This window comes from Bubalus kerabau, chromosome 2 (assembly GCF_029407905.1).
Source record: "Bubalus kerabau isolate K-KA32 ecotype Philippines breed swamp buffalo chromosome 2, PCC_UOA_SB_1v2, whole genome shotgun sequence".
Classification (NCBI taxonomy): Eukaryota; Metazoa; Chordata; class Mammalia; order Artiodactyla; family Bovidae; genus Bubalus; species Bubalus kerabau.
The window spans coordinates 31802040-31815369 of record NC_073625.1 but is presented as its reverse complement, the minus strand read 5'-3'; the positions used below and the strand labels follow the sequence as shown (position 1 = coordinate 31815369).

At 45.2% G+C, this 13330-nt stretch overlaps 1 long non-coding RNA gene across 6 annotated transcripts in view; it reads right to left on the bottom strand.

Annotated features, from left to right (window-relative positions):
* Positions 1 to 13330, bottom strand: part of LOC129643199 (uncharacterized) — a 108197-nt gene that overhangs the window by 51607 nt on the left and 43260 nt on the right. The gene's annotated exons all lie outside the window — the stretch shown is intronic.

Genomic DNA, 13330 nt, shown 5'->3' with positions numbered 1-13330 from the left:
TGGGGGAGAAGCCCGGGCGGCCTGATTAACATTGCGGGGGATGGGGGCGGCCCCCAGCGCATCGAGCAGGCCCTGCAGCGCCTCAGCCTCCAGGCAGGGAGCATCCCCTTTGTGGGCCTGCAAAAAAAAGGGGGTCTCCGGAGCTCTGTCACCACTGTGCTCACGGGGATGAGCTGAGCTACTCGCCGAGGCCAAAATGTCCAGCAACAGAGGAACCGCAAAGCCAGACTCAGGTCCCATCCACGGCTAAGGGAGACACACGCTCCTTCCCAGGGCTCCACCCACCTACAGTCACGGCCACCGTGGGCTCCTCCAAGGAGAGGGCAGACGCAGAGTTGCTGGGGCTGGCACACCTTGGATGGCCAGCAGTCTGGGCTGAGGGTCACCTAAGACCCCGTAAGACTCTGTGGGTCCCGGGGCCTCTGCAAGGGGCCTCATTAAACCACACTGGATGCTCTTCACTAAAACTTTATACCTTTCAGGCTCTGTGCATGTGTGTTCAGTCCTATCAGCCTCTTTGCTACGCTATGGACTGTCCTCTGTCCACCTGGCTCCTCTGTCCATGCACTGAGCCAAATGCATTCTGTGAAATTTCTTTTAAAGTATTTATAAGCCTGTGAAGTACACGCTACAATTGTTGTGTTGTTGTTTAATTGCTCAGTCCTATCTGACCCTTCTATGACCCTATGGACTGTAGCCTGCCAGGTTCCTCTGTCCATGAGGTTTCCCTGACAAGAATACTGGAGTGGGTTGCCATTTCCTTCTCCAGGGGATCTTCCCAGCCCAGGAATCGAGCTCACATCTCCTGCATTTTCAGGCTGGTTTTTTACCACCGAGCCACTAGGGAAGTGGATGCTATGATTACTCCCATTTTATAAAGCAGTAGCTAAGGTTTAGAGGTGAAGTCAGATGCCAGAGGGTGGATATCACAGAAGGGGTCAAGTGGAAATGACCCCAGGGCCATGGGACTTGAACACTCCAAGCTTTCCAAGGAGGGGCCCCTGCCCCCTTGGCCTCCACCTGGGATACACCCCCAGAGGTCAGGCTGAGCAAGCCAGCCCCTCACTCAGAAAGGTTGGCAGTCTTGGCCTTAACAAAGGAAGATTTCTCCAAATTCCTCTTCTCTCAATACTTTTTCTCAATCTCCCTTCCAATCAGTCCTGGAATTAGAACCAGAGAGCTAATTTATCAAAGGCCCTGGAGCCTTCTGAAAGATCACCTCTAGAGGACAAGTCCAAATTAGAAATGTTTATCTTGTTTCAGATGACTTTGCATTTCAGCTCTTCCTCGGAAAGACTTTGTTACGGGGTAGAGAAGTGGGCAGAATAACCTCCACTAATATGTCAGGTGGGGGGGGGGGGGGGTTGCCACAGAGGAATCATGTTGTTTTGTTTTTTCTTTTAATTTTGGAAAAGGTAGGGAACATTATCCCCCCACCCACCCCTGCCACCAGTGAAGGAGGTAAATCTGATCCTGGCAGATCTTTTCAGGAGGATCTCAGGAACCCAGGAGAGTCCGGAAGCCCGAGTCAGCTCTGTCTGAAAATTCCGAACAAGGACCTGTTGATTCTCCTTTCTGATGATGACCAGAGATGCTGCTAAGTCGTGTGTCTTGTGATTTTCCTTCACCACCCTGCTAAATTATTCTGACATCTTTCTCTTCTTCTCTGCTGGAATCTAGTTTTATTTTTCAGTAGCAAGTCAATCATCCCCTGTTTGTTTCCCCTTCAAAACATGTTCATCACCAGAGCCGCATTCGTCCTAAGTGACAGTTATAACCTGAAATCGATAGCTACACAAGCAGGGACCCTGGAGATTCAGATGGCTCCAGCGGTCATGGCAATGCCCTGATCCTTCCTGTCTCATCTCCAGCCCCTCCTCTCTTGCAAGGCTGCACCGGACCAGGGTCAGGGACCAACTCCATCCAATTCTTTAGTCTTTTAACTGAGTAAGCACTAACAGTTAAGGAAAAGAAGGCAGGACAGCAAAACTAAAGGCAACCACGGGAAGAGTGAGCAAGGGGATTCAGAGGAGAGGAAGGTAAGAGATTTCATTTTAGGAGTTGGAAAATGCAGAAACTTCTCTTCTTAGTAAGATCAAGGAGAATTTTTGTCCCAGGAAAATCAGAGTCAGACAGGTTAAATGGATAAGGAGCATGTGATATGTACATACAATGGCATATGGTTTGCTCAAGAGAAAGGAGAATATCCTACCATTTGCCACAACATGGATGGCCATTGAAGGGATGATGCTAATGTGAGCTAAATCAGACAGAGAAAGACAAATACTGTATCAGTTCAGTCACTCAGTCGTGTCCGACTCTTTGCGACCCCATGAACCGCAGCACACCAGGCCTCCCTGTCCATCACCAACTCCCGGAGTCCACCCAAACCCATGTCCATTGAGTCACTGATGCCATCCAACCATCTTGTCCTCTGTCGTCCCCTTCTCCTCCTGCCTTCAATCTTTCCCAGCATCAGGGTCTTTTCCAAAGAGTCAGCTCTTCGCATCAGGTGGCCAAAGTATTGTATGATTTCATTTATATGTGGAATCTTAAAAACAAACTTATAATAACAGAGAGTAGAATGGTGGTTACCAGGGGCTGGGGAGGGTGGTAACTGGGGAGACATGGTTTAGGGAGCACAAACTTGGAACCAGTAGATAAGGAAGACCCAGAAATCGGATGCAGGGTGGAAAGATGACAGACAACATTGTGTGATAAACTTCAGCGCTGTTGTTGTTGCTCTTTAGTGCTCAGTCTCATCCTACTCTGTGTGACCCCAGGACTGTAGCCCGCCAGGCTCCTCTGTCCATGGGAAGGTTCCCCAGGCAAGAATACTGAAATGCGTTGTGATGCCCTCCTCCAGGGGATCTTCCCGACACGATGGAGGCATTCACTAGTGCTAGGTCGTAATCATACTGCAATCTGTAGATGTATTAAGTCACACCTGGTAGCTCTTTAACAATTTCCAGATCAGAGAACCAGTCCCTCCGCTTCTGAACGTCCTTTCCTCGCTTCCCACTGCCCTCGGGGGGTATACCGGCTTCCTAGGGCTGCAGAGACAAAGTATCACGTAGTGGACGGCTTAGAACAACAGAAGGATCGGATTTACAACGCAAGGAACACCAGAGACGACTGGCAACCCCCCCCCAAACTAGGAAGAGGCCAGAGAGGATGCCACCACAGGTTTCGGAGGGAGCGTGGCCTATCCACACCTTGATTTCAGACTTCCAGACTGCAGAACCGTGAGACAATTTCCATTTTTTTAAGCCAATAATAACAATAACAACATCTGATAACCCTTCCCAGGGAAACTCTAGAACTGAGCGAAGGAGATGATGTGGCTTTCCCACTTGTAAGGCAACAGCTGAGTGAATGAGACACAGTTCCTTTTTAACGTCTAGTTATTCCATTGCTCTAAATTTCTGATGAATCACTCGGCCTCACAGGATGCTACAGGGCCTGGGGTCGCACGCCAGGGCCTGCCCTGGGCCAAAGCCAGCCCGTCTCTTCGAGCCATGTCCCACTGTTTTGCCACCTTTAAGCCAAAGAGAAGAAATCCAAAATGCGCTGCTGTCCCCAGGAGGCTGAAGATCTCTTGTCCTCATTTCGGCTTGGTCCCCCTCTCTCTTCCCCCGAGAAAAGTCCAATTCCAAGGAGAACGCCCTCCACAGGGAAAGTCACCTGGTCAGACTCTCCGCACTGTGTCTACGTGATTAGAGCACATTTTAAAAGTAGCTGAACTGTTGTGGTGAACGTTAGGACTTCTGCCTGTCCACCCAGGAGAAGCCATAAATGAATCCTTGGAAAGCTTCAGTCACTTAGTGGCAGCTTCAGTGATAGAAAGCGGGCCCCCAAAGGCAGGGATGCCCCACAAGTTGCTCATCTCTACCCACTCTCTACGGAAGAGGAGCTCTGCTGATCAGCGCACCACACACCTTTCCAGGCGATCACTCTTACTTGGGTCATGGCAACCTCCTCCAAAAGGACTCACGCCGGCAGGCTGCGCCTCCCAGGACAGCTGCCATCAGGGTCTCTGACCCCACGACAGGCCACTGTCGATGGGCACCTCCACCAGAGACTCCCAAACCCTCACAGGAAAAGATGAGTGTGCGTCCTTCTACTCCACCATCTTTGCTACAAATGATCAAATGGATCAAATGATCAAATGATTTAGCCAAAATGATCAAATGGATCACAGCTTTGTGTGAGCCATGCCATGAAGGGCCACCCAAGATGGATGGATCATGGTGGGAGAGTTCTCACAAAACGTGGTCCACTGGAGAAGGGAATGGCAAACCATTTCAGCATTCTTGCCTTGAGAACCCCATGAACAGGATGAAAAGGCAAAAGGGTATGACAGTGAAAGAGACCCCCAGGTCAGTACATGTTCAATATGCTACTGGGGAAGAGCAGAGAAATTGCTCCAAAAGCAATGAGGAGGCTGAGCCAAAGCAGAACTGACTACCCACGAGTGGATGTCTCTGGTGGTGAGCAAAGCCCAATGCTGTAAAGAACAATGTTGGGTAGTAACCTGGAATGTTAGGTCCATAAATCAATGTAAATTGGAAATGGTGAAAACAGGAGATAGCAAGAATGAACATCGACATTTTAGGAATCACTGAACTAAAAAGGATGGGAATGGGCAAATTTAATTCAGATAACCATTACATCTACTACCTTTGGCAAAAATGCCTTAGAAGAAATGGGGTAGCCCTCATAGTCAACAAGAGTCTGAAATGCAATACTTGGGTACAATCTCAAAAACAACAGAATGATCTCGGTTCGTATCTAAGGCAAACCATTCAGTATCACAATAATCGAAGTCTATGCCCCAACTACTCATACCGAAGAAGTTGAAGTTGAACAATTCAGGCAGGAATCCCTCAGAAGAAATGGAGTAGCCATCATGGTCAACAAAAGAGTCCAAAATGCAGTACTTGGATGCAATCTCAAAAACGACAGAATGATCTCTGTTTCCAAGGCAAACCATTAAATATCACAGTAATCCAAGTCTACGCCCCAACCAGTAATGCTGAAGAAGCTGAAGTTGAACAGTTCTATGAAGACCTGCAAGACCTTTTAGAACTAACACCCAAAAAAGATGTCCTTTTCCTTATAGGAGACTGGAATGCAAAAGTAGGAAGTCAAGAAACACCTGGAGTAACAGGCAGATTTGGCCTTGGAATACAGAATGAAGCAGGGCAAAGACTAATAGAGTTTTGCCAAGAAAATGCACTGGTCATAACAAACACCCTCTTCCAACAACACAAGAGAAGACTCTACACATGGACATCACCAGATGGTCAACACCAAAATCAGATTGATTATATTCTTTGCAGCCAAAGATGGAGAAGCTCTATACAGTCAGCAAAAACAAGACCAGGAGCTGACTGTGGCTCAGACCATGAACTCCTTATTGCCAAATTCAGACTGAAATTGAAGAAAGTAGGGAAAACCACTAGACCATTCAGGTATGACCTAAATCAAATCCCTTATGATTTTACAGTGGAAGCGAGAAATAGATTTAAGGGCCTAGATCTGATAGATAGAGTGCCTGATGAACTATGGAATGAGGTTCATGACATTGTACAGGAGACAGGGATCAAGACCATTCCCATGGAAAAGAAATGCAAAAAAGCAAAATGGCTGTCTGGGGAGGCCTTACAAATAGCTGTGAAAAGAAGAGAAGCAAAAAGCAAAGGAGAAAAGGGAAGATATAAACATCTGAATGCAGAGTTCCAAAGAATAGCGAGAAGAGATAAGAAAGTCGTCTTCAGCGATCAATGCAAAGAAATAGAGGAAAACAACAGAATGGGAAAGACTAGGGATCTCGTCAAGAAAATCAGAGATACCAAAGGAACATTTCATGCAAAGATGAGCTTGATAAAGGACAGAAGTAGTATGGACCTAACAGAAGCAGAAGATATTAAGAAGAGGTGGCAAGAATACACGGAAGAACTGTACAAAAAAGATCTTCATGACCCAGATAATCACGATGGTGTGATCACTGACCTAGAGCCAGACATCCTGGAATGTGAAGTCAAGTGGGCCTTAGAAAGCATCACTACAAACAAAGCTAGCGGAGGTAATGGAATTCCAGTTGAGCTATTCCAAATCCTGAAAGATGATGCTGTGAAAGTGCTGCACTCAGTATGCCAGCAAATTTGGAAAACTCAGCAGTGGCCACAGGACTGGAAAAGGTCAGTTTTCATTCCAATCCTAAAGAAAGGCAATGCCAAAGAATGCTCAAACTACTGCACAATTGCACTCATCTCACATGCTAGTAAAGTAATACTCAAAATTCTCCAAGCCAGGCTTCAGCAATATGTGAACCGTGAACTTCCTGATGTTCAAGCCGGTTTTAGAAAAGGCAGAGGAACCAGAGATCAAATTGCCAACATCCGCTGGATCATGGAAAAAGCAAGAGAGTTCCAGAAAAACATCTATTTCTGCTTTATTGACTATGCCAAAGCCTTTGACTGTGTGGAGCACAATAAACTGTGGAAAATTCTGAAAGAGATGGGAATACCAGACCACCTGACCTGCCTCTTGAGAAATCTGTATGCAGGTCAGGAAGCAACAGTTAGAACTGGACATGGAACAACAGACTGGTTCCAAATAGGAAAAGGAGTTCGTCAAGGCTGTATATTGTCACCCAGCTTATTTAACTTATATGCAGAGTACATCATGAGAAACGCTGGACTGGAAGAAACACAAGCTGGAATCAAGATTGCCGGGAGAAATATCAATAACCTCATATATGCAGATGACACCACCCTTATGGCAGAAAGTGCAGAGGAACTCAAAAGCCTCTTGATGAAAGTGAAAGTCGAGAGTGAAAAAGTTGGCTTAAAGCTCAACATTCAGAAAACTAAGATCATGGCATCCGGTCCCATCACTTCATGGGAAATAGGTAATGAAACAGTGGAAACAGTGTCAGACTTTATTTTTCTGGGCTCCAAAATCACTATAGATGGTGACTGCAGCCATGAAATTAAAAGACGCTTACTCCTTGGAAGGAAAGTTATGACCAACCAAGGTAGCATGTTGAAAAGCAGAGACATTACTTTGCCAACAAAGGTTCATCTAGTCAAGGCTATGGTTTTTCCTGTGGTCATGTATGGATGTGAGAGTTGGACTGTGAAGAAGGCTGAGCGCTGAAGAATTGATGAACTTTTGAACTGTGGTGTTGGAGAAGACTCTTGAGAGTCCCTTGGACTGCAAGGAGATCCAACCAGTCCATTCTGAAGGAGATCAGCCCTGGGATTTCTTTGGAAGGAATGATGCTGAGGCTGAAACTCCAGTACTTTGGCCACCTCATGCGAAGAGTTGACTCATTGGAAAAGACTCTGATTCTGGGAGGGATTGGGGGCAGGAGGAGAAGGGGACTACAGAGGATGAGATGGCTGGATGGCATCACTGACTCGATGGACGTGAGTCTGAGTGAACTCCAGGAGTTGGTGATTTACAGGGAGGCCTGGCGTGCTGCGATTCATGGGGTCGCAAAGAGTCGGACACAACTGAGCAACTGTTCTGATCTGATCTGATCTGATGAAGGCCTAAAGACCTTCTAGAACAAACACCAAAAAAGATGTAGTTTGCATCATAGGGAACTGAATGCAAAAGAAGGAAGTCAAAAGAGACGGGGAGTAACAGGGAAGTTTGGGCTTGGAATACAAAATGAAGCAGGGTAAAGGCTAAAAGAGTGTTGCCAAGAGAATGCATTGGTCATAGCAAACACCCTCTTCCAACAACACAAAAGAAGACTCTACATAAGGACATCACCAGATGGTCAATAGCTAAATCAGAGATCATATTCTTTGCAGCCAAAGGAGAAGCAATATACAGTCAGCAAAACAAGACCAGGAGTTGACAGTGGCTCAGATCATAAGCTCCTTATTGCAAAATTTAGACTTAAATTGAAGAAAGTAGGGGAAACCACTAGACCATTCAGGTATGACCTAAATCAAATCAGCTACAATTATATAGTGAAGTGACAAATAGATTCAAGGGATTAGATCTGACAGACAGGTGCCAGAAGAACTATGGACAGAGGTTCATAACATTGGACAGGAGATGATGATCAAAACCATCCCCAAGAAAAAGAAGTGCAAAAAGGCAAAATAGTTGTCTGAGGAGGCCTTACAAATAGCTGAGGAAAGAAGTGAAACGCAAAGGAGAAAAGGAAAGATATACCCATCTGAATGCAGACTTCCAGAGAAAAACAAGGAAAGATAAGAAAGCTTTCTTTTTTTTTTATTTTATTTTATTTTATTTTATTTTTAAACTTTACATAACTGTATTAGTTTGAACAATGCAAAGAAAGAGAGGAAAACAATAGAATGGGAAAGACTAGAGATCTCTTCAAGAAAATTAAAGATACCAAGGGAACATTTCATGCAAAGATGGGTATAATAAAGGACAGAAATGGTATGGACCTAACAGAAGCAGAAGATATTAAGAAGAGGTGGCAAGAATACACAGAGGAACTATACAAATAAGGTCTTAATGACCTGGATAACCACAATGGTGTGCTCACTGACCTAGAGCCAGACATCCTGGAGTGTGAAGTTAAGTGGGCCTTAGGAAGCATTACTACGAACAAAGCTAGTGGAGGTGATGGAATTCCAGCTGAGCTACTTCAAATCCTAAAAGATGATGCTGTTAAAGTGCTGCACTCAGTATGCCAGCAACATTGAAAAAATCAGCAGTGACCACAGGACTGGAAAAAGTCAGTTTTCATTCCAATCCCAAAAAGGGATATGCCAAAGAATGTTTAAACTACTGCACAATTTCCCTCAATTCACAAGCTAGCAAGGTAATGCTCAAAATCCTTCAAGTGAGGCTTCAACAGTATGTGAACTGAGAACTTCAAGATGTACAAGCTGGATTTAGAAAAGGCAGAGAAACCAGAGATCAAATTGCCAACATCTGTTGTATCATAGAAAAAGGAAGAGAATTCCAGGAAAACATCTCCTTCTGCTTCATTGACTGTGCTAAAGCCTTTGACTGTGTGGATTACAACAAACTTTGAAAAGTTATTAAAGAGACAGAAATACCAGACCAGATTACCTGACTCCTGAGAAATCTGTATGCAGGTCAAGAAGCAATACCTGGAAATGGACATGGAACAACAGACTGGTTCCACACTGGGAAAGGAGTACATCAAGGCTGTATATTGTCACCTGCTATTTAACTTATATGCAAAGTACATCATGCAAAATTCCAGGCTTCTGAAGATCAAGCTGGAATGAAGATTGCCAGGAGAAATATCAATAACCTCAGATATGCAGATGACACCACCTAATGGCAGAAAGTGAAGAGGAACTAAAGAGCCTTTTGATGAAGGAGGAAAGGAGACTGGAAAAGCTGGCTTAAAACTCAGTATTCAAAAAATTAAGATCATGGTATCCAGTCCCATCTTGATGGCAAATAGATGGGGAAACAATGGAAACTGTGAGAGACTTTATTTTCTTAGGCTCCAAAATCACTGCAAATGGTGACTGCAGATATCCTGGAGTGTGACATCAAGCAGGATTAGGAAGCATTACTATAAACAAAGCTAGTGGAGGTGATAGAATTCCAGCTGAGCTCTTTCAAATCCTAAAAGATGATGCTGTTACAGCGCTGCACTCAGCATGCCAGCCACAGTGAAAAAATCAGCAGTGACCACAGGACTGGAAAAAGTCAGTTTTCATTCCAATCCCAAAAAGGGATATGCCAAGGAATGTTCAAACTACCACATTCATTTCACATGCTAGCAAGGTAATGCTCAAAATTCTTCAAGCCAGGCTTCAACAATATGTGAACTGAGAACTTCCAGGTGTACAAGCTGGATTTAGAAAAGGCAGAGGAACAAGAGAACAAATTGCCAACATCTGCTGGATCATAGAAAAAGCAAGGGAATACAGAAAAACATCTACTTCTGCTTCATTAACTATGCTAAAGCCATTGACTGTGTAGATCACAAAAAACTGTGGAAAATTCTTAAAGAGATGGGAATACCAGACTGTCTTGCCTGCCTCGTGAGAAACCGGTGTGCAAGTCAAGAAGCAACCGTTGCAAATGGTGTGGAACTGGTTCCAAATTGGAAAAGGAGTATGTCAAGGCTGTATATTGTCACCTTGTTTATGTAACCTCTATGCAGAGTACATCATGTGAACTGCCTGGCTGGATGAAGCTCGAACTGGAATCAAGATTGCCGGGAGAAATATCAATAACCTCAGATATGCAGATGACACCACCCTTATGGCAGAAAATGAAGAGGAACTAAAGAGCGTCCTGATGAAGGTAAAAGACAAGCATAGAAATGCTGGCTTAAAACTGAACAATCAGAAAACTAATATACTGGCATCCAGTCCCATCACTTCATGGAAAATACAGGGAGGGAAATGAAAACAATGACAGACTTCATTTTCTTCGGCTCCAAAATCACTGTGGATGGTGACTGGAGGTATGAAATTAAAAGACGCTTGCTCCTTGGAAGAAAAGCTCTGACAAACCTAGAGAGCATATTCAAAAGCAGAGACGTCACTTTGCCAAGAAAAGTCTGTATACTCCAAGCTATGGTATTTCCAGTAGTCACTTATGGATGTGAGAGTTGTACTATAAAGAAGGCTGAGCGCCAAAGAATTGAGGTTTTTGAACTGTGATGCTGGAGAAGATTCTTGAGAGTCCCTTAGACAGCAAAGAGATCAAACCAGTCAATCCTAAAGGAAATCAGCCCTGAATATACATTGGAAGGACTGATGCTGAAGCTCCAAAACTTTGGCTGCCTGATGTGAAGAGCTGACTCATTGGAAAAGAGGATGACGCTGGGAAAGACTGAAGGCAGGAGAAGAAGGGAACAACAGAGGATGAGTTGGTTGGATGGCAGCACCGATTCAGTGGAAACGAGTTTGAGCAAACTCCAGAGGACAGTGATGGACAGGAAGGCCTATTGTGCTGCAGTCCATGGGGTCCCAAAGAGTCAGACATGACTGAGCAACTGAACAATGAAAACAAATCCTTGCTTCTCCTCATATCTAACAGCACTACATCCCTTCATGGTGACATCGGGTCCTCTGGAGTAGCAGAAAACCTTCTGTAAAATGAGTACTTAATTGTACTGAACTCCCCCTTCACCAAAATCTTATATATTGACCTTCCCCCACTCCCTCTTTGGAGCAGTGTCCCAGAGCTATCTGAGGTGCTGCCTCCTGGGCTGCAGTCCTCATTTTGCCCCCAAATAAAACTTAACTCGCCTCTCTCAAGTTGTGCGTCTTTTTTACTCCACCGTGATGGCAATCGATGAAGCGACCCAGAGTGGACTTTCTTCCTTCGTCTGAACACCAGGAGGACCCGGAGCTTTGGGACCAGCAGCGGCCTTTGCACCTGTCTTCCTCCTTGGGGAGTGCAGATGAATTTGAGAAAGTCTCTCCTGGTTCACAAATCTCCATATTGATTGTGATTCTGAGTTTTATGTGGCAGTGATGCAATTTACCTGCGCCTTCCCAACTGGAAAGATGCTGGGGGTGGGGCGTGAAATATCCAGGGCATATCCAGTCATGGTCTAGAGACTGAGTGGGGCTTAATTGAAAGATACTGAGAAATTCCCCCCCAGGTGAAAGATACTGGGTCGGGGGCTGCCTGAAAGATGCCAGGGAATACCCACCCAATAGAAAGGTATGGGGGGGTTGGGCAGTGGAGCTCAACTGAAAACCTGGAGGAATATCCAGGGCTTGGCTGAAAGATGCTGCAGTTCCTCCGTTGTTGGGGACTGAGTGGTCTTCGCTGAGTGGTTAGGTAAGAGGTTGATCTGACACTTTTTCTCAATTAGACTGCCTTTATAGAATTTGTTGAGAGAAAAGTGAGGAGAATATATGAGAGCTTTGCTGCGAATAAAGGGACAGAGACCCCTCCAAGGAGGTTATGGATTTCTCAGGTGACTGAGACATTTACGAGTGCTGGAGGTCTTGTTCTCACATGGGCAGTGTCCTGAAATGGTGCAGACTCTGGTCCTCGCTGCCCCCCACCATGACCTGTGCCCGCCTTTTGTCTGTGGAAAACTTTAGACAAAGAATATGTATAATCAGAAAAATGAGAACATGTGATAACAAAGGAAAACAGTCAAAGAAGACCAAATAATAATAATGTAGCCCTTAAGCATAGTCAAGGACCTTTAGTTTCTTCTCAAGGTCTACAGTAATATTCTGCATCACAGCCTGTGAGCTGTCTTAGAGATACTGAAACCTCAGGTGGGAGAAGTTACCTACATGATGACCAGACTGTATCCTGGACATGAGCTGCCACAATTCTGAGAATTGACCACAAAGATACAGGATCAAATGGACCCTGGAACTGAAGATTAACTGTACCTAACCAAGATGATGGTGATCAAACCACTGATGATCAGTTTGAAGCTGATTGTTAGAGATGGTTGTGCTGTTTCTGCATGCAGCTCCCCCACCATCTATAAAAGCTCTCACTCCTGCTTGTGGTCAAGGCGGGGGGAGTTGGCCTTTGGATACATGTCTATCACCCTCCCATCCACACCCCCAGTTGCCAAGATCTGAAATAAAGCAAATTTTCCTTTCCACCACCTTGGCCTGTTTATTGGCTTTTGAGCAGCGAGCAGCTGGACCCCCTCAGTCTTCCGCGAACAGTCCCATAGGGAAAATCATTCATTAGTTAAAATATTTGCTCATCCAGGGGTCACGCATAACAACTGGCAACCTGAGCACCCCCAGTCGTCTTAGACCACCAGAGGGAGAATCCAAGGCATGTAAGCTGGGCCCGAATGACTCTGGGGTGACTGCTGGAGGAGTTCAGCTCACAATCAGCACACAGGCCCACCACACAATTTCACTAGCGGTTATTGTCCCTGAAATTCAGCTGGAAGTGGGAAATGGAATCTCAGAAACAGAGGAGCATTAGAGCACCAACGTCTGACTCAACTCCAGCTAGATTTATGTCTACTATGTACAGAGCTCATATCTGCAAGTACCTAGTCCATTGGGGAAATTATACTAAGAGATCTCAACCTAATATGGCTAAGTTGGAGCTCTTTTGACATTCCAAAGTTGGTATTTTTGCTCCCAGAAAAGGCTGGGCATGCTTACTATGATTGGTATCTAGAAGCTTCCAAAAAAGAAAACAACAGAGTAACTTCTTTGCAGGAAATCAACAAGAAATTGCTTGAAAATGTACCAGAACTAAAAAAGGCTGCGAGCACCGACTCTGCCGGGCGGCAGGTCTAGTGGGACTGGGAAGTCACGTCTGGCGTTTATGCCACTTGCCTTTTGACTTCTGGGCATCTCTTGGCCTTTTGTTTGATTTGGAGTGTGGC